Source organism: Carcharhinus amblyrhynchos, chromosome 30 (genome assembly GCF_965287045.1).
Source record: "Carcharhinus amblyrhynchos chromosome 30, sCarAmb.v2.hapA, whole genome shotgun sequence".
Taxonomy (NCBI): Eukaryota; Metazoa; Chordata; class Chondrichthyes; order Carcharhiniformes; family Carcharhinidae; genus Carcharhinus; species Carcharhinus amblyrhynchos.
In genome coordinates this window covers 12,876,736-12,903,520 of record NC_137353.1, presented here as the reverse complement: position 1 = coordinate 12,903,520, position 26,785 = coordinate 12,876,736, and the positions used below count along the sequence as shown (strand labels likewise).

Below are 26,785 nucleotides of genomic sequence, written 5' to 3'. Positions count from 1 at the left end.
GTCTCTCACCTTATGTTATTTTTCATTTTTCGCCTGTTAAATGGTAAGTAAGACCACCACAAGAGGGGCAAGAAGATGTGGTTCTAGCTTGTATAAGCAACAACTTACCTCTAATGTGTTTGTTTTTGTTTCTTCCTTTCAAATTTCTCTGCTGTTTTCCATACTGCACAAGTGTTAACAGTGTTAACTGTGGCTAAATTATAGCAGTTTTGCTTCTGAATTAGAAAGTTGTGGGTTGAAGTTCTACTTCAGTGACTTGAGCACATAATTTAGGCTTGCACAGTGTTGAGGAGGTTCTGAGATGGAGGTGCTATCTTTCAGGTGAGTCAGTAACCGGACCCATCTGCCCTCTCAGGCAAATGTAAATGATTCCATGACACTATTTTGAAGAAGTTAACCCGAAAGCTTGTGAGTTTACTATCAAATAAATCGGTTGGACTAAAACCTGGTGTTGTCAGACTTCTTACTGTGTTTACCCCAGTCCAACGCCAGCATATCCACACCATGACTATTTTGAAGAACAGGGTGGTTTTCTCAGAATCCTGGCCAACATTTTTCTCTCAACCAATTATCTTTTTGCTTTTTGAAGGGCCCCGATCTATGTGTGCAATTCTTTCCATTTGTTCATGAGACGTGGGCAGCACAAGGTAGGACAACATTTAATGCCTGCGCCTAATTGCCCTTATTTAAAGGCATTTAAGAATCAACCACAATGCTGTGGATCTGGAGTCACATGTAGGCCAGACCAGCTAAGGATGGCAGATTTCCTTCCCTAAAGGGCATTATTGAATCCGATGGGCTTTTACAATTGGCAAGTGATCTCATGCTCATCCTTGAACTACTTAATCCCAGATTTTTATCAAATTCCAATCTCACCATCTTCTGTGGGATTCGAACCTGGGTCCTCAGAGCATCACCTTGGATCTCTAGACTATTAGTTCAGTGACGAAACAGCGGTGCCACCACCTTCCGTAAGGTGACTGCTGTGTTTCCTAAATTACAAGTTACTACACTTAATAAACTGTAAATCAGAAAAGGCAATACCATCCATCAAAAGATAAATACAGCTATCATTACAATTATTGAATCGTCAAGAATTCAAATTCATTTTTTTCAAATCTATTGATCATTATTATTGCCTGAAGAAGAAAGTACATTGCTGTATTAAGATTAGCTGTCACAGGAACATGTCAGAGTTGGGAAAACTTAATCAATAATTCAGTTGGATCTGGAAGCAGGGTGTTGCTACCTATTAGTAGCCATGTAGTCACTGTATTCACTGCAAGTCACTAAATCCCTCTCTGCACTGAAGATGGGTGTGGGGAGGCCTGGCAGTTGTTCTGTGTAAGGCTCCTTGAAATTTCTGCAGAATTTCATTAGTTAAAAGCAACAAAATATATTTTTAGTCAGTGACCCAAATACATGCAAACAAAAATTAACTAGCACTCTGAGCCCCTTGGGATCCTCTCACAATCATCGTTGGATTGAAGGACCCCAGTTTTGAAACTAATTAGATGACAGACACTGGGGGCGATTTTGAGCCTGGGCTCTCCATTTGCGGGGATGGTGGTGTGTGCTTGAAATCTGGAGAGGGTGGTTCAAGCTGTTGAGTTTCTAAGTTCTGTTCTTACCAATCCCTCGCCGGCGGGGTGGCCAAAGGACTGCAGAAAACTCATTTTAATACATTACCATGTCATCAGCATGCACTCTCGCTGGGACTTCCAGCTCCAGACCACAGGATATTCAGCAGGTGCTGATATGCTGTTATGCTAGTACCATTTACGAGGTCCACCTAGACATGAACCAGTCATGAGGGATGTCCCCAGGGTTGCAAACCCGGGTTTTTTTCTATAGCTCCCAGGAAAGAGGGACATGGTCAGGCAGTGACCTTGCAATGTTCCCTGGCTTAGGTTGATGGCAGTGCCAGCCTGGCAATGCCAATTTGTGCCATTAGGTGGGCCTCAGCAGGAGCCTCATGGAGGGAGACGGAGGAGCAGGAGTTGACAGCAATGGCAGGGGTGATGGGTGCCGGCTCAGACTGTGTTGGGGAGGGTGGATGGAGAAGATGCCAATGATCAATGAGAGTAGAAGGGGTGTATCGTTCTTGGCATAGGTGGCCAGTCTGGGCTGGATATCTGTCAGGCCTCAGCAGAGGGCACTGGTGGAGTGGTAGTAGTGGGAAGATGAATGCTCTCACCCGAGAATGCACAGCAAGTTCGTGCTCCATGGAGCTACACCCCAAAAACAGCGCCTCAACAATCCTGCCAACTGTTCTGTGACCCTACAAGCCCCTCTATGCATTGTTATCCACAGTCATGATGTAGGAGTCTGAAGTTGCATGGCAATATGCTGAGCTTGTATTACTTTTGTCTGAGATTCCAATGCAGCACCTGGATGCTGGGTGACTTCTGCTGGTGCTTCAATGTAAGCTGAGACATCACCATCATGGTTGGATCTGCAAGTGTGCTAATGGAGTTGGCCATTACTACCACGCTGAGAAAGATGAACTCCAAGCTCTGTGCAAACCCTGTGCCAAGTGGTGCTGCTCTTCTCTAGGCTTCTTGACATTGACTGCAGGCTTTCGGTGCAAACATTTCTTTGAGCATATCCATCAGCTGTTTTTCTGTGGCCTATCCTATTAGTGTGCTCGTCTGTGTCCTCTATGTTAGAGCTTGCATGCTAACTCGCTTTCTGGTGAGCTGTAACCTGTACTAACCTTACCCCTGTCCTAATTGCGGTGTCTGGTGTCTCACCACATGCAGATCCCATCTCTTTGCTAACCTCTAAATTACACATATTGTCAGTATCTATGCTGGTGGTTGCTTGTGTGAGAACCAGTGACTTTATTTAATCTTCATTAATGATTCCTTCTCTTCTACCTCTTGCTCTTCCATCACTGCCTAGCCAGGTGCAGTTTTTAGATATCTGAAAGAAGAAAGACACAAGACGTATGTTGTGTTGTAATGAGGGGCAAGAGTGGGAGGGGGAAGAAAGAAGGGGATATTTACAGCTTGTATGTCAGAAGACATTGTGGGACTAGGGAAAAATGGAATTTGAGGAGAGTTAGATGTGAGGATATTGTCATCTTCCATGGTTTTAGCTCCGCTGCAGGCCACCGGCTTATCAACGGCTGCTCTAATGATGGCAACCACTGTCTTCTCCATCAGGATAAGGGTATAAAATTATACCTGTCTTTGTCAGTTAGCTCCTGCTACCTCTGTTTATGCACCAACTTGTCCTTCAAGAGGGAGGAATATGTGTCAGTGAGTGGTGCAATCTGTTTAGATACTGTGCCTGTTATGGTTGCAGTGTGTGCAAGCTTTGAGATGTGGGTGCAAGGCTTGTAACAGTGCTAAGTGTGTGAGGGTGAGGTGAATCTGCAAATATTAAGTATGAATCATGGTTGATAAGGATTGTTGGTAGACGTGTGTTGGGATATGATGTGCTGAGCGTTGTGGGAGGCTGGTAGTGATTTGGCGGGATATGGCATTTGGAGATTAATTCACTGACTTTGACTAATCATGAGAGCTCATTGAACTTGCAGCATCGCATCTATGTCCTCAGGGCTTGACTGCTGCATTGACCATCAAGGTATCTGCTCCTTCTGTCTTTGCTCAGTTTGTTTGGAGGCTGTAGTAGATCCCTGTGGTGAGAGAACCTCTCTTCTTCTCTCGTCTCCTCCACCAAGGCATCCAATATAGGAATGTTCATCTTGGTGGTGCTGTAATTGACTCTACTTTCTACTTAAATTCTCTTCCACACACATTTCCAGCACCAAGGATATTTTGGCCCTGGAGGGAGTGCAGAGGAGGTTTACTAGGCTGATACCGGAGTTGAGGGGATTGAGCTATGAGGAGAGGCTGAATAAACTAGGCTTGTACTCGTTAGAGTTTAGAAGAATGAGGGGAGATCTCATTGAGACGTATAAGATGATGAATGGGATGGATAGGATAGAGGTGGAGAGACTCTTCCCGCTCAAAAAAGACAGTAGGACTAGGGGGCACAGCCTCAAGATAAAGGGGAGGCGGTTTAGAACGGAGTTGAGGAGGAACTTCTTCACTCAAAGGGTGGTGAATCTCTGGAATTCTCTGCCCGTTGAAGTGGTGGAGGCTGCCTCGCTAAATATTTTTAAGAAGCGGGTTGATGGGTTCTTGATAAGAGAGGGGATCAAGGGTTATGGGGAGAGGGCGGGAAAGTGGAACTGAGCTACCACAGATCAGCCATGATCTTATTGAATGGCGGGGCAGGCTCGAAGGGCTAGATGGCCTACTCCTGCTCCTATTTCTTATGTTCTTATGTTCTTATGTTCAGCCCTTTCACAAGTAGAGGCTGTTTTAAAGCAACATCCGCGACAGGGGATACTAGCTCTACGTAAATCTTGCCCATCTGAGGAACGTAGCTACTCAACAACAATTCTGGTGCTATTTTCCCACAGCAATTATGCAAATTAACATGCAACATGAAGTTGGCATGCTGTTTACATTGGAAGCAATGTGACCAGGTCAGCATAACAATTTTAAGTTTGGAACTTATTATTATTTTTGCATGCTCCACATTATCGTGGGAGGTTCACTCATTCTATCAATAAATGCATTAATTCCATTTCCAGCAGTTTCAATGAGGGCAACAAATCCAATCTAACTCAACCAAGCAAGATATGTCCGTGTCAATATTGACTGAGTCAGTCAGTAACAAGTGGAGATTTAGCAGAGATTTGATTATGGCCTCACAATCTTACTCAAAAGTAGTTTGGAATGTATACTCACTGGGTGTTGATTAGTATACGACACTTAACCTTGACTAAAAAATATATTACGGAAAACTACCACAGCCACATTTGGATAAAGCACATGGTTGCTATTTATTTTCTCAACTGACAACCTGAAGGATTTGTGAAAATAATTTACATAGTGAGAAAAGTACACAGTAGGTGGAGCTCCAGAAAAGAGAACAAGGAGCTAATGCAGCTGGTTCTAATGTACAGGAAGTTTCTGTACTGCTCTGCTACCCAAATAATGAAACAATTACTTCTGATTTATTACTGGTAGTTACAGGGACCGTGATTGCAGTCATCCTGTGGTCTGCATCCTTGTTAATGACTGCCCTGGAACAAAAGTTTATAGCAGAAGTTTATGGTATGTATTTAGGAGCAGTTAGTGGAGAGATATACTCACATTCTCTGCATCAAAACAGGTGCATCCTAATTTGCAGAGTTTTAAAAATATGCAACTCACTTAATTTTCAAACACAGAACTACTAAAATTGCAACATCTGAATGGTAGCGTCTTTTATTATTATCTGAATCCTTACTGCAATTAGCCATAACTGAGACTGAAATGAGTTGCTCAGATAGTTTTTTTTTGAGAACTGCTTTGTTTTGAAGTTTAATTGGAGTCTCAGTGGGGCCCACCGAATAATAATGCAACTTCAAGCAACGGTCATCCGTATGGATTCAACTAAAGGATGGGGGAAGGGGGTGGTGGGTTAGTCATCCACTGTAGATTTTCTCGTTTGCCAACCAAAGTCTTTAAGTTGCTGTGCCTTAAGCTGCCATCAAATTCTGACAGCTGTCTTTAAAGCAACATGTCTGTAGTGTTATAAAGCTCCAGAAGGAAATATATGCCCACTTTATGCATTGTGATGAGCCCAGTGAATATTTATTCTTCAAGCAGCATCTCAAAACAGATCATCTGGTCATCTATTTATTTGGTTGCGGGACCTTTCTGTGTACAAATTGGTTGCCATGTTTCTTATAGTGCAACAGGAACTATGGCTGCAATCCCATCATGACCTGTAGCTTTTCTGACAGGTTGCGGTGGGAGATGTGCATTGCTGGCCTTGAACAGAAATTTGCGCATGCTCCAGGCACGCATATGCATCTCTCAGAGCCAGCGAATGGTTGCCGGTCAGACCATGCTGGAAATTGGCGGGAAGGCAGATAAGTCATTTGAATTTTTTAAAATATGTTTTAAGTATGTTTAGCAGTTCATTATTGGACCTTTCAGGTACCGATTGAATCTCCTACCCCACTGAAAATACTTTATTCCAGCAGGGTTTACATTAGTTCCCTATGTTCAGAGAACTAGCAAGAGCCCCTGCCAGAATGAAAGTGGGCAATTGGGGCCCGCCCAGGCGGTTGGGTGGTAGGAGCATAGTGCCCTTTGTGCATGGGCACCCTGGTAGTGCCAGCCTGTGCCATTGGCATTGCCCAAGAGGCACTTTGGTGCTGCCCACCAGGCATCAGGCAGTCCAAGAGGGTGGGACCTATTGTGGGTGAGGCCTAGGGGTGATTGGCGGGGGTGGAGGGTCCCGCTGCCACTCTGCAGACAGGACCAGTCTGAGATGGAGGGTGGGCTTGGGGTGGAGCGGTCTTCCAGAGATCCTCACTGCTGGGGAGGGTTGGACTATGCATCTGAGCACACTGGGTCGGGGGGGTGGGGTCAGGGCTGGCCTGTGAATTGTTGTGGGGGCCGTGATCGGGCCATTGGGGTGGGGCTGGAGGGGCAGCACTGTGGGAGTCCTGGGCTGGCCAGCAAACGGGGAGTCTGACAGATCGGGGCCACTGCGCATGCAGAATTGTCAGACTCTGGCACAAATAGGCCCTGGCCCCCTGGGTTTTTAATGAAATTCACGATTGGGACCTCTGCAGTGCATAAAGTGGGGAGATTTGGATGAGAAGCTGAACTGACAAAACAATTAGGATTTCGAACAGTTTTCCTGCCATTTCAGCACTTTTGGGAGAATCACGTCTTACATTTCAAAACTCCTTTCATTGCCTGTGGTCCAAAATTTTTTTTTCCTCATGCTTCAAATGCTGTGTATCAGTATTGTGCAATATAAAGACCTCAGATACATTCCCCTCATATTTCCATTGGTTTATCCAAACCTGGTTTAAGGATCTTATTTTCATACTTTCCGTTTACACATTTTTTGGCAATCTCATGCTCCAACATCGTGCAGAACAGGTTACCAGGCTGCATTTAACAAGCAAGTCCCAGTGCACGATGATCACTTTAAATGATCTTGAACCTGTTATTCACAAGATTCACATATCTCAGTAAATCCAGTCAAAATTTCCTTTCACATTCTTAAGCTAATCACTGCTCTTAATCTTTGTAATCAGTCTGTGAACATCAGAATACTTGACACATTTTTGTCCAATTCCTTTGTCTCTTACTTTTTTGGACTGTGATGTAATTTACAGTTAAAATTTAAGACAAAGTAATTTAATTTAAACTCATTAAACATTTGCATGGCAATGTTCTCATAGTGCCATTTCAAGGCTTTAACTCCTGCCTACAGTAAACCTTTTGTAAAAGCCTCAAAGTAATTTCAGTATTGGAATGTGTTTTCTTTCTGCTGCGCAACACAATTCTAAGCTCATGTGATAAAGAAGTACCCAATGGTTTTATAATCTTAGAATTCAACACTAGAGCAGCAAAATTCAATATTGTTTGTGTCCGTGATTTAATACGTGTTTGCGGCATGAAATATGAAAGACATTTGGTACTCAGTGAGTTAAACCAGGAGAATATTTCTTAATTGTTTTGTTCTTTTTCAGCGTTTCACTTTTCCCCAAGGGTCCCACATATTTTGTGGGGTGGGAAGAGGGACTGGGTGGGGGAAGGGTCAGCACAGACAGGGAGACAGAAGTAATGAAAATACAAGGATAAACACTGATGACAGGTGAAGGTGAAAGCTGAGCTCAAAGTAACGACAAATGAAGATTTGGTGCAGATGTTCCTGTCAGGGCTCAATACATTAACCAAGATTTGGGTTGTTTTCAAGTGAAAATACTGGAGAGGATATAATATCACACAGACAGACATTTAATGCTCTGGACTCATGTCGATGCATTGGATTTATAAAGTAATGATACAGCAATTGATAAAGTAATGCTTTATTATATAAAAAAGCACATTACAGGAATAAAATAAGGAAAGGCTCTTTAATTTGCTTGTGACACTGTAAAGGTGTTCGTTCACCAGTTTAGGGAAAACATATCCACAGATTAAAACTACACAAAGGCAAACCACTCCCGAGATATGTGTGGGTACAGAATCCTACACTTGCTGGGGTGATCACCGGTCCTACTCCCCAATTCATTCCCCGGCTCATGTAACCCTTACTCTGCAGATTGATCCTTAAAGGAACAATCACCGCATCCTCCCCTCCCACTAGTAAATCTTTTTATACAAATGTCAATACTCAATGTATACAATCCCAATAATTAAACACTTAGTCAATTATAAATTAAGTCCTTTCGGGGTTTTCCGAATCTTTGTGGAATAATGTAACCTCTCTGTTGGAGTGCTTCCACAGGATTGCTGCCAGCCAAAATCACAATGACACATGCCATTTCAATTCTATCTGTTTCCATGGAGACGTCAGTTGTGCCTACCACAGAACAACCAGGTACTTCAGTGCTAAAATATTTCCTGATGGCAAAACTGGCAACTGAGGCATCACTGTTTTTCTCAAATTGCCCATGTGTTTTTAACCAATCTTTCCTTCTATGTCCACTTGTTAAGACATGGATCCAGTTTAAGAGACAATGATTCCAGGGACCCCATCAATCCACTACCAAAATTCCACACATAAATGGCGTCATCCATCATAAATGACTGTGTAGACTGACGTGAATCATGATGCCTTCTGACTGCTTTGGCTAGCCTCCTCCCTCCTTGGCAAGTTTAGAAGCACGAGGCTCAGTCTCATTCTATGACAAGAGTTCATTAACAACTCTGCTGGTGGGACTCCTGTTGTTGCATGTGGAGTTGTCCAATGGCCAACATGAAGGCACGAGATTTAGATCTCCAAAGTTCCTCCTAACTGCTTCTTTAGGCCAGTCTTAAAAGTTTGGATGGCTCACTCAGCAATGATGCAGTGGGGCTGCAAAAGACAACCTCTGTTGTAAATGGCACTGTTCAGAGTGCTTGACCAGGCTCTCAATGTTGGCATCAATGACAGGCCACTACACATAACTTCTTCTGGCAAGCAACTTCATCTTGAGATGCCCAGATGATTCCATCAGAAGTGGCTCTCTGCCTGATTATTCTAGCTCCTCACTGTATGATGCCATCCTGGCAACTCAGTTCACCCTTGTGGGTAACACATGGTTTAATTCCTTTAGAAGCTGGCCAAATCTGTAAGTACATTGTGTCTCACTTTGGACAGAAGTGGTTCTTGATTGGTCCCGTACTTGATTTGCTTCACTAAAACTGGCAATGTGTTCAAAAAATTAAAAGCCGTGACAATTTCTGTGCTACTAGAGCAGTTGGAACATTTGTGGTGTTTATTCCAGGGTGGCTTGAATGTATATTAGTAAGCGAACAGAATTAATGCCCAACATTGAATTCTTGCTGATGCAATTTGCGGAAGAGCCTTGTCTTCTTTAAAAAGAACCAAAAGCAGTTTGTGTTCAGAAACAATGGTAAAATGCCTTTCAGATAAGTACTGGTGGAATTTCTTGACACCAAAAACTACTTATAATGCTTCTTTCTCAATTTGTGAGTGGACTTTTTTTTGGCCTCTGAGATGGTTCTTGAGATATAGTTTATTGGCCTTTTAGATCCAACATCTTATGGTCAACACTGTACCAATACCACATGGAAAGGCACCGCAGGTCAACACCAGTTCCTTAGATGGGTTGAAATGTACTAACAAATTTAAAGAATGCAGCAATTGTTTTACTCTGTTGAGAGCTTCTTTCTGGGGAGACTTTGAAGATCAAAGCAGGTGGTTCTTTAGCAGAATATGCAATAATGTTGACAGGTTTGGTAAAAAACGCCTATAGTAATTTATTATTGCCAAAAATGTCTTGAAATCAGATGTACTTTTGTGGGGCCAATGTCTTCTTATTGCCTTGAATTTGTCTTTCAGAGAGTGTAGTAATCTTTGTGCATCTCCACGGTACTCCAGGTAGGTAATACCAGGTAGGTACCTCAGTGACTTGAAAAGTACACTTCTTCTGCTTGAGGAGTCTTTTCCAGACTCTTGCGATCTCTTCAGCAAGATGGTTGGCTTCTGTCAATCCAGTTATGAGAACATCATCAAGCATACTACAACCTGCGGCAGATTCCATTGTCCTCTGGAAAATTGCGCATGCTGAAGACCTGCCAGAAGGCAGCGGCATGTGTTAGAACAACCCCTTATATATGTTTATTGTGACATAGCCTCAGGAAGGGTGAACTAATTCAACTTGCTGACATACGTGACTCATATCCAGCTTTGTATTATACAAAGCATATGATACTGGTCTTATCCTAAAGAATCGAGTGGTTGTCTCTGGATCCACATAGTTCTCCATTTGCAGGCCTTTTATTATGCCTATTTCATCCTTGAAGATGTATTCCTTCATCAGCTTGAGTAGTCCTCCTTCTCACACTTGGAAAATCTTGGTCCAATTTAACTTGATTTCCTTAAGCCAATTGCAGCTGAGAAGACTTGATCCTTTGACTCTCACTATGAACACTTGGAGTTGGGCAGACTGTTGCCCTTGGCTTACATGTACCATTGCAGTGCCCGCTATTTTTATTGCTTCTCCAGTATAAGGTGTTAACTTGGCTGCAGTACTCTTCAAATTCAATGGTGGAACTCCTTCTCTCAAGTACTGAATGTCTGCTCATCTATCACAGTAGTTGATGTGCCTGTATTTTCTTCCATTTTAAGACACTTCCCATTTACCTGGAGCATTACAGTAACAGGGGCTATCTTGCCCGCTTTTATATTAAACAGTGAGTGAATATTTATATTGTTGGTACTAGACTTCCACATTGTATACTGATGACATATTATTTAAAGGGCTACTCAGTAGACTTGACTTGGCCCTGCATCTATGCCTTCAGTGGTCTTATCTTGGCTAAGATTAAGTGTAGTATCAATATGTTGTGCTTGGTTGAAGTCATTAGGTTACATTTTAGCTTCATTGGAAGCAATTTTTAAAAGCAGCATCTCGGCCTTTTGGCTAAGATGCAAATGAGATCAAGTCTTGGAGAAGGAGCTATGCCAACTCCAATCAGCTTGGATCATGTAGATCAAGCCCAAGACAGGAGGTGAGAGCATTGTCCAGTCAGCTTGGATTGGGAATGTCTCAACTTGTTCAGGCTCTGAATTGGACTTGATTTGATTTAATTGGAATAAAAACAAAACAAAAAGACAGAAAAAAACACAACTTCCTTATATCTGCAAGATTCAAAGAAGTGGTTCTCTCCACATCAATATCATTCCACTTCAAACTTTGCTGATGAACTGCCTCTTCTAAATCTTCTTGTTGTATTTGTGACTAAACTCTTTTCCTGCCTCGTGGCTACTTCTTTGGTTTTGGCATCACTGCCTGTTCCTGCTCTAATAGGTGAACAGTACCATTTTGCGCACTCTGTAACTCTTCGGCACCTTTTTCAGTGCTTTTCATTGCCTTCTGTCGCCAGCATCATCTCCTTTGTTCATTTAAAATTTATATCCACCTCTATAAGTAATCTCTGATGAATCACCTCTTTATTCACCCCACAGACTAATCTATCCCATAACATATCATTCAAGGTGGCTCCAAAATCATAATACTCTGATATCTTTTTCAAAAAATTACATACGTCACAATCGTTTCACCTGGGATACTTCCCTTTGAATTAAATTTGAATCTCTGGAGTATGACTGATGGTTTAGGCTGAAAATGAGATTTGGAGTTGGGCATGTTTGGGGCTATGACACTCCAAAACAGATTATAAGTTTGGTTTCCATACATACTCAGGAGAATTGCTCTGAGCTTCACCTCCTCCATTATATTGTTTGTGCAAGATGAAAAGCTTTGACGAAATGTCTTTTTTCAGCAATACCTAAGCATTGCAATGACTATGGCAAGATATAATTGGCTAAGCTTCTCTCCTTAGCTGATGACAATACAAGTCTGCCACTGCAACCTTTTCTTCAATGCTGTTACCAGCAGGCCTCCTTCAAGTAGGTTTATTGGTGCAGTAGTCACGAAATCAGAGAATGCCTATGGTATAGAAGGAGGCCATTCAGCCTATCATGTTTGCACTGACCCTCTGATGGAGCATCTCACCCAGGACCATTTTCCACCCTATCCCTGTAACCCCACACATTTACCCTGGGTAATCCCCTAAACTACATATCTTGGGACACTAAGGGGCAATTTAGCATGGCCCATCCACCTAACCTGCACATCTTCAGACTGCGGAAGGAAACCGGAGAACCCAGAGAAAATCCATGTAGATACAGGAAGAACATGCAAACTCCACACAGACTGGAATCGAACCCGAGTCCCTGGCACTGTAAGGCAGCAGTGGTAGCCACTGTGCCACCTTGTCACCCTGTAGGTTGTTGGTTGGACCTGTCTTCAGGCAAAGAACAGTGGAAAATGAAGAAGAAATGCTTTGGAACATGCTTCGCTTTAAAGGTGCAGTATAGTGATTGGTACAGCATTTCGGTCACTTATTACACACTGAAAATACAGTGATTCTTTTAGCGATACATATTCTCAATGTTTAACATGAACTTGTGTTGAGTTTCCTCCCCACATAACTAGCAATGAAGTGAACTAGAATGGTATAACAAGTGCTGCAAGTTGGTCCTGTTTGCTGCACAATCTTTACTACGGATGTTGCAACTTTATCCACGCAGTTTGTATTTCTTTACTACTAAGCATGTAGTAAGATTTTGTCCTATGTACCAGCAAAAGCAGCAGATCCATGGGAACACTGCTACCTTCAAGCTCCCTTTCAGAATATACATAATCCTACAGGAAAATATATTGCAGTTCTTTCACTGTTAAAAGCTTGGAATTCCCTCCTTAATAGAGCTGTAATGAATGCGCCAATTTTTTTCTTGTGGGCATCTCTGGAGAGGCCAGCATTTATTGCCCATCCCTAGTTGCCCTTCAGAAAATGATGGTCAGCTGCTTTCTTGAACTGCTGAAGTGCCTGAGATGTAGGTACACCCACAGTGCTGTTGAAGAGGGAATTCTAGGATTTAAACCCAGTGATAGTGAAGAAACGGTGATATATTTCCAGGTCAAGATGGTGAGTGACTTGGAGGGAACTTCCAGGTGATGGTCCTTCAATGGGATAGGGTATGGAGAGGACTTGGCTAAGATATTTCGTCAGAGGGCCAGTGAAAACCTAATGGGTTGAATAGCCTCTTCTACGCTACAAGGATTCTACGATTCTATGGTGTGCCCAGGTGTCTGCTGCTCTTGTCCTTCTAGGTGGTAGTTAGGTTTAAGAAGGGGGCTCACTGCCATGCTCTCAAGGGCAATAAACACTGTCTTGCCAGGGGTCACTCACATCCTATGGAAGAATTTTAAAAATTAACTCAAACAGTCAAACCAAATGCATTTACTGTAGATGTAATGTGTGTTGCTGTACTTTCAGGCAACACTAATACACCTAATCTTTGGGAGACATTTAGGGGCAGAGATTACTTAAAAATCCTAAAACTCCTCTGTAAATCACAACAATCTGACATGTAATACATATGTGGGAGATTCATGTGCATTCAATTTTTTCTAAAGTGTACCCAAATAATTACAAGAAAGGGTTAATTCACAAAGATTTTTCAAGTTGCCTTCCGATAAGTCCTGTTACTATTACTTAATATTTTATATATTTTACGAAAACCCATTACGGCGGTGATTAATTTGTTGGGAGAGACATAAATTTATTCTAGGAAATGTTGGGTGACCACAATAAATAGATTCTAAATATACAATAACCAGCTAATTTCTTGAAAGGTGGTCATTTATTAAGTTATTAAGTTTGATAGCATTAGCATTGCTAGAAACCAGGTAAGGAATTGTACCACAGAGTATGAAAATAGATCAGCTGATGTCTGCATGAAAGCAAAGTCTCTCTGAAACACAGGTTTATTTATTAGTGTCACGAGTAGGCTTACATTAACACTGCAATTAAATTACTGTGAAAATCCCCTAGTTGCCATACTCTGGCTCCTGTTCAGGTACACTGATGGAGAATTTAGCATGGCCTAATTGACATGTCTTTCGGACTGGGAGGAAACCAGAGCACCCGGAGCAGACTCTGCACAGACAGTGACCCAAGCTGGGAATCGAACCTGGGTCCCTAGCGTTGTGAGGCAGTAGTGTTATCACTATGCCACTGTGCTTCCCCACAAATGGTTAATGTTAAACTTCCAATGAGAGCAGTGTTAACATTGGTGACCATTTCTATTGTGCAGAATTATTTTCTAAAATACTTTGCCTCTCTAAAGTCTCAAAGTCCAATTTTTCAATGAAAGCAAAGATTTATCACTTACTTTTCTTGGAATATGTATTTTATTTCCTGCAGAATGTAACTCAATTCCAGTTCCTTGAATCTATTCATCATTTCTTCTTCAGTGGTTTTCCCTGGTAATTTATTCCACAAATCTTATTACTCTTTCAGTGAAAAACTTTTGCCTGACCTCTTTCTAATAATTACCTTATGGCTAGAATTCTCTGGTCTTGTGCCACTGCCAGCAAGAATGGAGAATTTTGTGCAAATTTCCCTTCACTGCAGCGGGACAGGAGAATCCCAGCTGTGGGCAAGGTTAGAGAATTCCGGCCATATATTTCCCAGTATTTGAGTCCCCCGCTACATTGAAATTTAACCTGAACGACTTCAGAAATTATTTTCTCTATCAATTAAACTCGAAGTTTCCTCCTACCCTTCGTGCACTGGGTACATTTGATATTGGTCCTGTTTAAACACCTTCATTTCTGAATCTATTCCCAAACCTTCATCACAGGCAGCCAATTCGACATTGCCCATTTTGCACCATCACCAAATGTCAAAAATCATTTCAATGCTTTTACTGTCAGATTCTATTGGCCATTAGCAAAGAGACCCACATACTTTAAAATTATCATGTTAACCTGCACAACAGCTGAAATGGCAAAAAAAAAGCATCTGAAATGTTAAGTTTCTCAGCGGCTGCGAAAATCTATTTCAAGATGACCAGCTGTTGGAATGACATAAAACATCATCATTTCCCAAGAAAGATTACTTTGCAAGCACATTACAGGATCAAATTACCAGGCAATGAAGGCATCTTGTACATTTTATTTGTCCGTGGGATAAAGGATTTTTGCCTCCAGTCTGCTTGTAATAACAACACAGACAAGTGTTCTAAGCCGATACCCGAGCTCCAAGCTGTGTTGATGCTCCCCACAACACAACCATCCCCAAATCTGATGTTCCCCCACCCCCACACTATTTGGCCTGGCCTGATGTCACCAAGTGCTGAAATGTGGCTTGAGTCAGTAAGTGCTTGAAATGTGGCAGGCCCTCCCTTCTCCATACCTCGCCCAAGTGGTCAGTCATTAAACATGATCTTGGATTAAAAGTGGTGGCCTGTTGAACTGTGTGGAGTACAAGCCTTGTCCACACATGTGCATTTTTTAGAAGGAATGACTGGCTAGTGGTAAGAGCGAGATCCATGGCTGATATTGCAGCCTATATCTTGCATAAGGTGGACATTATATCTGCTGCAGCCAAAGTTTCTTTCTGTTAGATGAGGGAACACCCACAGAGGCTTCTTCTTTGGACATGGCGAATAGCAACATGCATTGGAAACACTCATAGTATTGGAAATATCCGTTGTGATACATTCAATGTAATGTCAGGATTTTAATGTCTTTCTTGAATAAAAGTTTGAAACATACCATCATGCAGATCCGCCTCTGGAACTATTTTCTACTGAATATATCACTCATGGTAATGTAAATGTTATGCCCTTTTCGTTATCAGATCTTTAAAATGCTTCTGTATCTAAAATCATCCTGGTTAACATCCCTCACCCAACCAACACCACCAAAGCAGATTAACTAGTCACTTATCAAATTTTTATGTGTCTGGGATCTTGCTGTATAAAAAATGGCTGCAACATTTACAGATGAAAACAGTGACAAAACAAGAAATAATTCATTGGCTGTGGAGCCATTTAGAATGGTCTTAAGACGTGAAAAATACTATAAAAATACAAGTTCCTTTCTAGAAAGTCCTTATTTGCTTAAAATTAAAATCTTTACCTTTGAAAGCAAAACTAAAATGGAAGCACCTTATTCATCATCAGCTGTACTATGAAGACACACTGTTTGACAGGAGTAGCATGACATAACTGGAGAGAATCAATGACTTTTAGTTTCTCACTCCGCATGCATACTTTTTCATCAGTCAATGTAATATGCCCCCATGTATTCAATCCTTTATATAAAAGACTTCAGTTACCTGGTGCTTCTTGTTGCCGAGCCATGTGTGTTTGTGCGTGCATGGACTTGCGAAAACACAACCTTGAAGCTAAGTTAGACCACTTGCACATGTAGTTTCTCTTTCAAAGTTTATATTTGATTCAAAAGCTGAAGTCCAATGTATGCCCGAGAGAAAAGGTTTAATGAATCCCCTCAACATGTGCAGAAATTGGTAGTTTTTAATATTCTAAAAATTATCTTTATCTGACATATGCTGTATAACCCTATTTTAGGCCCCAAAATATGAAGTGGCCTGTTTGTGACAGTAATGATTAATATATGGCATTAAGTGATTACAGTGAAAGTATTCAGGAGCAAGCTGTGCTGTTTGGTTCTCATCAAAAGGTAAAGCCTCCAGGCCTATTAAAAACAGCAGGAGAGTTGTGTGCATAATGATAGGGGCTGGACCCATGTTGAGAGAAAGAAAAAGAAAAAATATGAGAAAGACATCAGGAGAAAAAATGAGAAAGAGAGGGAAACAAAAAAGGGGAAAAAATAAAACGAAGAGGAAGAATGGAATGAAATAAGGCATTAAAAGAGGAAAAAGACTGAATGAACACCGGAATGTAACCAGAAACACATTACAATTAGTATGTTAATATTCTGTGAACTTGTGATACCTGAAGGCAGTTTTGATGTTGGCAGTATATGTGTGGTGCTTCCCCACTGCTGCCATCAGTCAAAAATATAAGCAGGCAAAACTTGTACCTTAGGTAACATCCAGAACCTAACTTTCATGGGTTTCAAGCATCAAATGCAAACTTTCACCTTTGTGAGGGCCTTTCAATGAGCTCAGTAGAAACTGGAGAGACTTGTGCTAATGAGTCCCTGGGGCTCTGTGAGTACAGTAAAAAGTCTGACAACACCAGGTTTAAGTCCAACCGATTTATTTGATAGTACACTCACTAGCTTTCGGGGTTAGTCCCTTCGTCAGGTGAATGGAGAGTTCTGGCCTCAGACAGAGCATATAAAGCACAGGCAGTTTACAGATTACTGATTAGAATGCGAATCTTTACACCTAACCTGCTGTTCAAGTCTTAAAATGGCCGACAATGTGAGTGGAAGGAGCACTAATCCCAGGTTAAAGAGATGTGTTTTGTCTCCAGACAGTATAGTAAGTGAGGTTTTGCAAACCCAGGCAAGTCACGGGGGTTACAGATAGTGTGACATGAACCCAAGATCCTTGTTGAGACAGTCCTCATGTGTGCAGAACTTGGCTATCAGTCTCTGTTCAGCGACTCTGCGCTGTTGTGTGTCGTGAAGGCCGCCTTGTAGAATGCTTACCCGAAGGTCAGAGGCTGAATGCCCGTGACCACTGAAGTGTTCGCCAACAGGAAGGGAACAGTCTTGCCTGGTGATTGTCGAATGATGTTCATTCATCCGTTGTCGTAGTGTCTGCATGGTCTCCCCAATGTACCATGCTTCAGGACATCCTTTCTTGCAACGTATCAGGTAGACAACGTTGGCCGAGTTGCAAGAGTATTTACCGTGTATCTGGGGGATGGATTCTCACGTGTGATGATGTCATCCATGTCGATGATCTGGCATGTCTTGCAGAGGTTGCTGTGGCAGGGTTGTGTGGTATTGTGGTCACTGTTCTCCTGAAGGCTAGGTCGTTTGCTGCGAACAATGGTCTGTTTGAGGTTGCGTGGTTGTCTGAAAGCAAGAAGTGGGGGTGCGGGGATGGCCCTGGCGAGATGTTCGTCTTCAAAAATGATATGTTGAAGACTCCGGACAAGATGTCGTAGCTTCTCCGCTCCGGGGAAGTACTGGACAATGAAGGGTAGTCTGTCCACCATGTCCCGTGTTTGTTTTCTGAGGAGATCGATGCGTTTTTTTGTTGTGGCGCATCGGAACTGTCGATCTATGAGTCGAGCGCCATATCCTGTTCTTATGAGGGCATCTTTCAGCGTCTGGAGGTGTCTGTCACGATCTTCCTCATCTGGGCAAATCCTGTGTATACGGAGGGCTTGTCCATAGGGAATGGCTTCTTTAACATGTTTAGGGTGGAAGCTGGAGAAGTGGAGCATTGTGAGATTGTCTGTGGGCTTGCGGTACAGTGAGGTGCTGAGGTGACCGTCCTTGATGGAGATGCGTGTGTCCAAGAATGCAACTGATTCTGGGGAATAGTCCATGGTGAGTCTGATGGTAGGATGGAACTTGTTGATGTCATCATATAGTTGTTTCAGTGATTGTTAGGTGTAAAGATTCGCATTCTAATCAGTAATCTGTAAACTGTCTGTGCTTTATATGCTCTGTCTGAGGCCAGAACTCTCCAGTCACCTGACGAAGGGACTAACCCCGAAAGCTAGTGAGTGTACTATCAAATAAATCGGTTGGACTTAAACCTGGTGTTGTCAGACTTTTTACTGTGTTTACCCCAGTCCAACGCTAGCATATCCACATCATGGCTCCGTGAGTTAACAAAGATATTCTTAGGACTCTGGCCTCACAAGGCTTAAAGCATTTATTGCTCATCATTGAAGAGATAGCAGTAAGCCCTCTTGTACAACTGAGTGATTTGCCAGATGCCTTTAATTACACACCAAACCTCAGGTGTGGGAGTCACAGATATGCCTGACCAGGTAAAAATGGCAGATTTATCTCCTTAACGAATATCAGTGAAACAGTATGACAATTTGGTAGCTTCATAGTCACTGATACTGATACCAACTTTTTATTTACAAATTTTTAAAACTCAGTTCAAATTTTCAAACTTCCATGGTGGGATGTGAATTTGTGTTCTCAAGGTGATTAATGCAGACCACTGGGTTATTAGCCCAATGACATAATCACTACACTACCATATTCCACAGCTAGACTGCTTTACATAAGAAAGGATTAATTCAAATGATCAAGGCTCCACAAGATCTTATCAGTTGATTCAAGCTTCGTTTGTTTTTCTCTCTTTTGTGAGGGAGGAAGAGACGTCAAGTACTGCAATAATCAGCACAAGATACACAGAGTGTACTTTTGTGATACGGATCACAGTTTAATGACGCTCTAAACAAAATGTGTTGGAAGGAACTTTAAACAGAGATTTAATGATAAGAACCATCACAGCCTGCAGGGATTGAAGCTGAAATGTTTGATGATGTCCTATCAATCACTTGACAATGGCTGTGTAACAACAGCACATAATGAAGGCTGCAACCCTGGCTTGAAGTATAATTTAAAAAACATCCCGACCAAATCTTCATGTGTATAAGGCTCTTTATTTATTCATGAACCTCAGAGACTGTATAAGATGAACACATCCAGTGCAGAAAGGAGATCTGACTGATTAATGTTGAAGAATTGGTGGTACATTTCTCAAACTGTTTCATGCAGATCATTCAGGGTGTCTTTTTACGTGTTTCTAATTCCAGGAGAGTGATATTAAACTAGATTCCTGGCACCATGCACCCCACATCCCCCCCACCTGCCCACTACCCCCGTTCACCACATTCCCAACTGTCGCTATTCTACATCTGACATTGAACATCAACATCCCATTCACCTGACAAAGGGGCTAACCCGAAAGCTAGTGAATTTACTATCAAATAAATCAGTTGGACTGAAACCTGGTGTTGTCAGACTTCTTACTACATTGAACAAAAGTGCAGTTCACAAGACTCAAGGGTTTATGTGGGTGTTGTTATCCAACCATTGTCAAGTAATAGTCCTTATATACTTCCAACTGTAACTAAAGGTCACAGAACTACAGATAACCCCATTAGCTGTAATTTTAGATCATTCATACAAACATGTATGAAGAAATGACCCCTTCCTGAGTTCAGTTGAAGTAGGTGAATCTGGTCATTAAGATGGGCTATCATGGTCGGAGTTTTCTCACTTCTCAGCTTTTTGGCTAACAGTAAGCATCAAAACAAGCCCAAGGTGGTGTGCAATGCCTATTCTTGTCAGCTAGGGTTGAGTTTGTCTCTCTTATGGGGTCCATGAATTGGATTCAATTTGAATTTGAATTTGATTTTTGAAGCAAGCAAGGAGATGGATTTATGATTGCCTGTGCATTGGCTTTGTAACTTTAGGAACAAAAATTGTTATGTCCCAGTGGGAGTAAGAAAATGCAATAAACCTGATTGGAATGAAACTTAAAACTAGTTTACATGCCCTGGCCTTCATCCAGACAAAAAATGGGTGAACTATATCCTCGGTTGCAGGGAGGGGATTTGGGTGTAGGTCAGGCCCACGGCAGTACTAATACCTAAGGCTGCTCTGAATAACAGCTTTGGTTGTCTACTGCCCTACAACTCCATGCTGACCAGAATAACAAATACTGCAGGCCTGGATTTTTATTCGCGTGTCTGGTGCGTAGAGTTGGAAGAATTCTCAGCTCCACAAAGCTGACTTTTAAAAATATCTTATTTACAGTCCAAAGGGGGCTGGATGTGTGTGTGTGTGTGTGTGTGTGTGTGTGTGTGTGTCAGAGCGCATGTATTGGGGGAGGGGGCGGGGTGTGGGCGGGGGCTGGCTACATCAAAAACCGTGGCTTGAGATCGTTACAGTGAGGAGACTGCCGGGCGTGAATACAGGCTGGCAGAAGGACCACGTCAGGATACCAGCACTATGTCCAAAAATTTAAAGAAAAGAATAAAACATCCCTCCATCTTTCATCCATCACAATGCCCCACACACTCTCCATACTAACCCATGCCACCTCATGCCATGAACTCATCACCTCAATGCCCTTCATACTCTCCATGCCAACCTTTTTCCTTTACTTCCGTGGCCCTCTATAGCCCCTATGCCAACTAGTGTTAACTCATGCCAGCCCATGCCGTCCACCCATCACCATTTTCCTTTACATCTGCCATGCCAACTCAGCCAGTGTCCCCCAAGGGCAGACCTTAGGATCAATGCAGAAATGAGAAAAAATAAGGTTCTATAAAATGAAGTTCTAAGTACCAACTGCAGATTTAATTAAATTGAAAAAAAGTGCTCATTCATAAAAACACTTGAACTACATAAAGTCTTAAAACAACAACCATTTTATTCAAGTGCACAATCTCTTATAACAACAAGCACAAGAATTCATAGTTCTACTTTAAAGAATCTGTAACTATTCACAGGTATCAGTCAAACTGAAATGGCAGGTACCTTACTGTGATAACAGATGGCTATAATGCAGCAATAATCTATTAATGGAAGCTCTCAGGTTTATGTTAATTGTCAGTGTGAAATAGCAAGCAAAGCTTTTTAGCTTCCAGACATTGTTTTCAAAAATTTAATGGACAGGACTTTTAAATGCCTTGACAGATTTCTTTGACAAGTCCTCTTGACAATTTTAACTGGTATGTTAACAGTTCCACTGAGCTTGACAGTTAATAAGTTTAAGCACTTTTAACATAAATTTATCCCTACTTATAACAATTCCAAAGGTCATCTTACCTCCCTCAAAGGGTACATGATCTTCTCCAAAGATGCCCTGGGAACATTTCAAAAGGGATAACTTACCTCTACAAAGGGTTATCCTGGCTCTCCAAAGAAATACACGAAGTTCAGACCTGCTCTCACCTGATCTGTCTACATTTCAGGTTTCATACTCCTGGAATATCAAAATCTGATTTGAATAGAGGCAACTGTGATTTAAATGGACAGCTACCCACGTGAAACATACATGAGTGAAATTTGAACCACCCCTGCCGTGAAAATGGGAAGTGCCATGTTTGGGCACTGTTTGTGATTTCTGGGTTTGACTGCCATTTTCGCCATAATAGAGTGTCTCTGTTGTGGTGAAAACTCAGGCCATAGTTTTTCCAGAGTTATTAGGGATTCCAGACAGCCTCTTTGTCAATCTCCAAATCCACTCAAACCACCTTCATGGGGCAATCTTTTTGTGTCAGCTGTTGGCGAATGTTTTGTCATCACTTCTTCCCATCATTCGCATTTTATTTAAATATTCCCACTGACATTCATCCATTTGCACTCCTTTGGTACTCCAGGAAAACTAAATTAAATGGAAAGTTGCTGGAGTCAAAGCAAAATTTCAGGAATGGCTACTTATGAGGTCTAAGACAGAGATACATTGGTCCAATGAACTCCACTATCCCTTTCCTTATATCTTTCTTTCTTGGATATATTGCTAAAATTAGACATGCCATGTGAAAACATGTTTGCAATTGACAATTCTGAACCAAACAATCACAAAACTATTGTCCTTGATGTAGGCGATTAACAGAGAGAAAATGTCACTGATAGAATATGCATACACAGCCTCTGATAGAGAAGACTTAGGCAGGCCAAAAATTTTTTGCTTGTTCTGAGTTTTTTTATGTTCTCAACTCCCTTTCAAACATCTCAGCTGATTCTGCATATATGGCCTTATCAGGCAACGTATTCCAAATTTTCACCATCTTTGAAAAGCTCTGTAGATTTGGATTTGCTTTTGACCGGTGTAGACCGATTTTAAAATCGTGATCTTTGTTCTGGAGCCCTACAAAATAATGTTTTAATCACTTCAATTAGATCATTCTACAAACTAAAGTTGTGCTCCAAACCTAACTCTGGCACCCTCTCTTGCTTTGTTTTTTGATAGTCCAACGGAGACTTGCTGAAACTGACTGAATATAATTATTTATTTTGAAGATGTTCCCAAGTGATTTGAATGGAACTTGGTACAAAGAAAACCAAACAGAATGATTACCTTAGCTTTTCACTTTTTAATGGCTGACAAAAGCTCATTTTTGATGTGGTTAACTTACAGCCAGGGTGGCTTGAAATCCATTTGCTTTGCTGAGGTTGGAGCCTACTGGAAGATGTCACCCACACACCCACCCACCACAAAGTGTATATTTGACAAATTAATGTTGTGCTGCATTTAGAAGGTTAATAAAATAATATTTATAGAATCATTGAATCCCTACAGTGGAAAAGGAAGCCATTCAGCCCACTGAGTCTGCACTGACCACAATTCCACCCAGCCCCTATCCCCATATATTTACCCTGTTAATCCCTTTAAACTACACATTCTGGGACACTAAGGTGCAATTTAGAATGGCCAGTGCACCTAATCCACACATCTTTGGATTGTGGAAGGAAACTGAGTACCCAGAGGAAACCCATGCTGACACAGGGAGAATGTGCATACTTCACACAGACAGTGACCAAAGTCAGGAGTCAAATCCAGGTCTCTGGCACTTTAAGGCAGCAGTGCTAACCACTGTGCCACTGTGCCATTATATGTCAAATATAACATGTTATATGTATAAGTTATATGTTGTTATATATGTAAAAGAGATCTTAAAACATACATTTCTATAGCACAAAGCTCTCATTTAAACTACTGAAATTAATGTTTGGCCGAGAGACATACTGCACTATTTTTGGAAGTTATTTCTCTTCCAGTCTTATCCAATTAAAGTGCTGAAAATTTCAATAAGTTTACCTTGCTCTAACAAATAATCCACTGCCCATTTTATTGCTCATTATCAACTATTATTGCATTTGAGCCATGATTATATTGGAAATTGGTACATGACTCGAAGGTGGGGTCAGGGTTTTGTGCCAGCAGGAGGTATTGGTTTCTACTTGGGATCTGATTCCACACCTGTCACTAACTAAAAGGTACCTAACTCAAATGTTGATTTTTTGGGGCGTGGGTATTTGTGTGCCATGAAAGACTCCGGTCACCTCCAAGGCTGCAAATTCCTGCCTGAGGTCAATGGACCTTTGCATAATCTGCCAACGCCCAGTATGATTCCGTGGTAGGTGGGACAGGAAAATTCCACCCTATGATTTGTAAGCTATCACTGCTGAATCAGTCCATTCTTTAGCTGACATCCTCATACACTTCCCAAGAGGTTCATGCAAGAGTGAATAGAAGGAGGATTACAGTTCATTTCCCTTTCCTTTGTTCAGGAGTGCTGAATCCCATTGTGGTGCTGTTGCTGAAATTAGTAAACTCAGCAAAGACCAGTAATTCAAAATTTATAACTCCAGTTAACAGTGTCAATTTTTTTAAACCAACTGCATCATTGTGAAGAAGGCAAAACCCACCATTTCCTGCTCAGGTCTTTATTGCGCTGATCGCAAAAACATGTGACTTTCATCCATCTTGAAAGCTTAATTTAAGCTATCACTTCTTAGTCATCATAGTGTATGTGGGCATTTCAACGTAACATTGCATTTACAGGAACTTCGTAAAGTAGTTTCAATGTGATATCTGAGCTTTGGTCCTGTTATGCTTAAAGAATAAAATATCATTTGAAATGAGGTTTAACGTCATATGTTAACAAGCATGGGAGAAACTTCAAGCCTGACTTGCTACAGGGAACTTTGCCCACTCATTGTGGCTATCAGGAATTCATAACGAATGGTTTAAAGCATGAACTTTGCTTGTTCAAAGATATTACTAGTTAATAAATGTTTGAAGCATTATTACTTGCCTGAATAGAATAGAACAGATAGTGGACTAGAATTTTGGTTTAATTTACCAAACATATTAATGTGGGAGAGATAGGGGACAGAGAGAAAGGCAATGGCCGAGAGCAGAGAGGGGGAACAGCGAGCACCAACCGACTGAGTATTAAAAAATGATGCATTCAGTCCTTCAAAAGCTACTTGGTTCATGTAATCTCTGCATTATTTTTAGTGCAGCTGTAACATTTTTGCATTCTAAAATTAGTGGAAAGAGGGAACTTAACACATTTTATATTTGGTAACTTTTCCACCTTTTTAGATTTCAGCAATTGTGACCTGAAGCTGAAGGTAGCTTTCTGTTTTCAGTTTCTGCCAGTTGAAGCATTGCGCCAATTGGGAAGATTTTATCCAAACACACACACATATGCGAACCAGAAGGATAATTCTCTTTTTCACGAAGGGATAATATTGAAGTACATTGTATAATAATTCATTTTAAAGGTTACTGATAACAACAGCTTGTACTTATATAGTGTCTTAAGTAACAGAACATCCTAAGGCACTTCACAGGAATGTTACAAGCAGAATTTAATACTGCGACACATAAGGCAAAAGTCAAGCAAAGAGTGGGTTTTGGTCAAAGGGGTAGGTTTTAAGAGATGTTGTAAAAGGATAAAGAGAGGTGGAAAAAGTTTGGAAGGGAATTTCAGGACGTAGCACCTAGGTGGTGAAGGTATAGTCACCATGGATAGAACAATTAAAATTGGGAATATCATGAGGTCAGTGTTAGGTGTGCATAGATATCTAGGAGGATTGTGGGTCGGGAGGAAATTACAGAGATAGAGAGGGGCGTGGCCAAGGAAAGACTTGAAATTAAGGATGCAAATTTAAAAATTGAGGAATTGATAGACCTGGAGCTAGTGTGGGTTTGAAAGGCAGACACTAGTGCCATCTTTAAAAGGCTACCAGAACAGCACCATCCTTGTGAAAACTAAGATCTGTCTTCACATTGAAGATACCCTCCACTGTGTGTGTGTGGCCGTATGAATGGGGTAGCTTTCAAACAAATCTAGCAACTCAAATTGGGCATCCATCAGCAGCAGCAGAATTGCATTCAACCACCATTTGAAACCTCATGGCCTGGCATAATCTCCACTCTACCATTGCCATCAAGCCAGAGGATCAACTCAGGTTCAATGAAGAATGCAGGAGGGCATGCCAGGAGCAGCATCAGGCTTACCTAAAAATGAGATGTCAATCTGGTGAAGCTACGGCACAGGACTACTTGCATGCCAAACAGTGGGAGCAGCATGCAAACAGAGAGCTAAGCAATACCACAACTAATGGATTGGACCTTGGCTTTGCATTCCTGCCACATTCAGCTGGAAATGATGGTGGACAATTAAACAACCAACTGGAGGAGGAGGCTCCACAAATATCCCCGTCATCAATGTTGGAGGAACCCAGCACATCAGTGCAAAAGATAAGGCCGAAGCATTTACAAGTTGCAACCATCTTCAGCTAGGAATACTACATGAATGATCAATCTCGACCTCCTCCAGAGGTTCCCAGAATCACAGATGGCCCATGGCTATCTTCAGCCTATTTGATTCACTCTGTATGATGTAAAGAAATGGCTGAAGGCACTGGATACTGTAAAGGAATATGTCCAACAATGTGGAAAATTGCCCAGGTATATCCTCTACACAAAAAGCAGAACAATCTAACACTGCAAAATACTACCCCGTTAGTCTTACCAGGGCTCCTTGATGCCACACTCAATCAAACGTTGCCTTGATGTCAAGGGCAGTCACTCTCCTCCCACCTCTTGAGTTCATTAAGAGTTAATATTGATCAGAAACTGAACTTGACCAGCCAAATAAATACTGTGGCTACAAGAGTTCATCAAAGGCTAGGAATTCTGTGATGAGCAACTCACCTTCTGGCTCCGCAAAGTGTGTCCACATTCTACAAGATTTAAGTCAGGAGTGTGATGGAATACTCTCCACTTTCCTGGATGAGTTCAACTCCAACAATACTCAAGAAGCTTGACACCATCCAGGACAAAGAAGCCTGCTAGATTTTACACCATCTACCATCTTAAACACTCACTGCCTCCACTATCGACTCACAGTTACAGCAGTGTGTACCATCTACAAGATGCAT

The 26,785-nt window shown here is 41.6% G+C and overlaps 1 protein-coding gene across 2 annotated transcripts in view; it reads right to left on the bottom strand.

Moving 5' to 3' along the window:
* The window catches only part of prdm16 (PR domain containing 16), a 734,637-nt gene that overhangs the window by 170,944 nt on the left and 536,908 nt on the right, over window positions 1-26,785 (bottom strand). The gene's annotated exons all lie outside the window — the stretch shown is intronic.